This window comes from Seriola lalandi, unplaced genomic scaffold, assembly GCF_002814215.2.
Source record: "Seriola lalandi dorsalis isolate HSWRI2012SDOR001 ecotype SW California unplaced genomic scaffold, Sedor1 jcf7180002054144, whole genome shotgun sequence".
NCBI classification, from domain to species: Eukaryota; Metazoa; Chordata; class Actinopteri; order Carangiformes; family Carangidae; genus Seriola; species Seriola lalandi.
In genome coordinates, this window is record NW_019524697.1 from 101,516 (window position 1) to 105,260 (window position 3,745).

The 3,745-nt window shown below is 38.6% G+C and overlaps 1 pseudogene; it reads left to right on the forward strand.

Annotated features, from left to right (window-relative positions):
- Positions 1–1,431: 1,431 nt before the first annotated feature.
- Positions 1,432–2,370, forward strand: LOC147819274 (zinc finger BED domain-containing protein 4-like; annotated as a pseudogene).
- The last annotated feature ends 1,375 nt before the right edge of the window (positions 2,371–3,745 follow it).

Below are 3,745 nucleotides of genomic sequence, written 5' to 3' on the forward strand. Positions count from 1 at the left end.
AAATTCTGTTACTGTGATTGAAGCATTATATAAAGGCATATTAAACTAACTAAGTTACTTAAAAATTAAAAAAGAAGAAAATCATGAAAAAAGTGTTCTCACAGCAAAAGATCCTTCCACATGCTGCAAATCATAACTAGTCTGTCAGTCAGTCAGTCAGTCATATAATATCTCACTGAGCTCCCTCAAACAGCTTTCCCAACAATGAAGATTTCCAGATAGCTTGTAGGATTTAAGCTTTTAAGGCTCACTATAACAGTAAGTTCTTATTGGCCAGGACCTTCATCCAGTCATACTGGATATTGATTGGAGTTTGAATGATGAGTTCTCAGGTGAATACGGACGCACAGCGGCTGCTATTGTGTGTGTGAGTGCAGGGTGAACGAGTGTTTTGTGTGTTCAGGTAGAAATTTATTATGAAAATGGACAACATGCACATTTTTGTATTTAGGTATTTCATACTGAAAAAAAGAAAAGAATGTAATTTATATTATCGTATCATTGTAAAAAAGTGGTTTTGGCAGCACCAATGTTGGATAAGAGGGAGACTAGAAGTGACTGACAGTCTTTGAGGTCGGCAGGGTCACTGGTTTAGCGCCATTTTCTCTCAGTGGCTCTGGGATTGGTACGCAACTTTCAAATGGTATCAGTCAGGTTTGGTGGATAGAGTCAGACAATCTACGGCACAACTTTCGGGTTAGAATAAGGTTGAATACTTTACCAGCTTTGTGTGTCAGAGGGCTGCAGATATGTTTCAACTCAAATGAATGTATCAGGGACAGGATGTCTGCAGAGCTTGGATTGTCTAAGTGGATGCTCATACTGCTTAGGACAGCCATAGTCAGGAATAGAAGAAAGCAGTGTGTCTCATCCACAAAGTCACCTAGTTGTCATGGTGGACTGTAGATGACAACCACAAACACTTTCACCAGAGCAGTCAGCATAACAGGATGGTTGAGTGAATGTCCATTTGCTGTAAATTAGGAGACCAGCCCGCCTCCCGGGGAGTGAGTGAAAGCTGCTCCAATCTGGTCGCCTACATCATGTCTAGATGCAGGACCAACAGATTCAAAAATTAATTTGTCCCTGCTACCATCGATTCTTTAAATAGCCTCATGTAACCCCTTGTTTCTTGTGTAAATTTTCGAGTGTGTGATTACAGTATTTATTCATTGCTGGCTGTGCAACAAATTGCCCCTTGGGGATAATTTAGTTTACCTTTACCTTGATATAATTAAAGGAAGATAAAGGAACATAGGAAATATTACTTTCTTCAGTATTACATGTTAAATAATTATGATGTATTGGTTTTTACCCTCTCTTTCTCTTGGTGAATGGCAAAGCCACATACACAAATTCCTGCAAAAGGATTCCTCACCACAATTTCCAGCAGCTCTTACTGATGATGTCCTCTACATGATCATCAAAGACATGAGACCCCAGGCAATGGTAGAAGATGAGGGTTTCCATGCTATAGTTAAAACATTCCAACTAGGCTACATTCTCCATAAAACAACTTGCTTCACCAACATGATGAAGAGGAAATATGAGGATGAACTCCAGAGAGACAAACTTTCCCTGTCCTCATCCTGTTCCATGGTATATTTAACAACTGATGCATGGACAAGTGTTGCCACAGAGGAAAGTTGGGCATAATCTGTCATTTCATCAATGACGACTAGGAACTAATAAGCTATAGTTTGACTACTATGCCACTCCAAGAGCAACACAATGCAGTGAATATTGTACCCTGGATTGAAACAGCAATTGAGAAGTTTGGAATTCCTGCAAGTAAAACCAAAGCTGTGGTGCATGACAATGCAGGTAATGTTGAGCAGAACCTCAAGTTGTTGGAAGAGAAGCATGGAATCTTCCATCCACTGTGCTGGCCACACATTACAACTAGCGGTAAACCACGTGCCGAAGAATCCACAAATCACCAAAGTAATTGCAGTTCCTCAACAAAAACTCATTCAAGATGTTAGTGTAAGGTGGAATAGCTCTTACCACTTGATCAGCTGACTGCAGAAGTGGTCTGTTATCAGACCCAGAAGTTACACAAAGAGCTAAGGATTACACTGACATCAAACCTGAACAGTGGAGTCTGCTGGGGGAGTTTGAACAAGGTCTCAAGCCATTTGAGTGTGGTACTGCTAAACACGTTGCTCTTTATCTAATATGCATATCTTTTTTTTTTTATATATTGTTAAGGATTTGTCATGGTTTGCCATGACCGACAATTTATGTTTGAGTTTTTGTATTATGTTTGCACTTTGAGTTTGGTCATTTCCTGTTTTATTTTGTAGTTACTTTCCTTGAGTCTCTTGATCTTATTACTTCCTGTTTTTGTCCTGTTTCCCTCTAGTTTGATTGTCTTCCCCACCCTAATGTGTTTCACCTATGTTCAGTCATCCTTGCCTCCCCTATGTCTATTTAGTCTCTGTGCTCCCCTTTGTCTGGGTCAGTTCATCTGTTCCAGTCCTCTGTGTTACCGTTTTTTGTTTTTTTGGAGTAACATTAATCATGTAGATTAATCAACTATTCAAGAAAATAGTTGCTAGATGAATCGATAGAAAAATAGTCATTAGTCGCTACTACAACTCACAGTAGGCAAGGTCTTATTATTCCACTCATGACTGGGTCGATGTGATAAAATATTTTAAATATCAAATTTCATTCAGAGGCAGTATAGCCACATAGTAAATAGCCAAAACATATTCTCTCTCATCATTGCCCAATTCATTACTCAGTTCATTTTATCAGCTGATTAACACTGTTCCTTTGCTCCACTCTTCATCTTTGTGATTATCAGACATCACATCTATCCTGTACTAGTGTGTGATTAAAGTGTGCATATGTGAATGTCGGCTTCTATGTCTGAGTCTTTGTACCTTAGTGAATTCTCATCTCAACAGACTCTATTTCTGTGGACATCAGCTCTTAAATATGTTGTTTATGAATCAACTGACATCATCGTAAAGGTCCACAGAGTTAGAAAAGTTAACGTCTGAATGCTATGAAGTGCCAGGAAAACATGCACAGTAGCCTGTGAGGAAGCAACACATGGCGCCTAAAGCCTCAACTACCACAGTGTATAATTGTTCAAAGAAGCAAACAATTGCATGGTCCTGAACTGCCTGGGATACTACTGTCAACATTAAAACATTTTTTTGAATGTGTACATGACAAAATCATGAAAAATGGCCGTAACAAAGTCCCAAGCCCAAATAAGTCCTCATACATGTTATGACTGAGAATCTTCACTGACCTGGTTATGATATCAAGATCAGGATCACAATTTTTGTTTCTGCTCTTCCTGATTAGCCAAGAAAAAGAAAACTTTTTTACACACCTACACAGCTTCAATTGCATAGTTTATTGACATAAAAAATTGTTAACAGGCAATTAGTAATGCTGGTAAGTATGCAATTTTGTAAACTAACCAGTATTTACAAAACCAAACAAATGTTATTATATACAGTATGCTTGTGTCATAATATATTTTGTCAGGTTGCAGAGTTGAGCGTGGAGATTGAATATTTCCTCCTGGTGCTCCGGTTTCTTCCCACAGACAAGGAGATGAGACGAGGAGAAGATGTTAGGTTAGATGTTAATTCTAAATTGCTGGTACATGTGATTGTGAATGTAAATTTGTTTTTACATAGATTACTTTCCACCCAACTTTAGATAGAATACGCTCCTGTCCCTTACAATCCTGAACAGGATAAACCGGTTAGAAAATGCA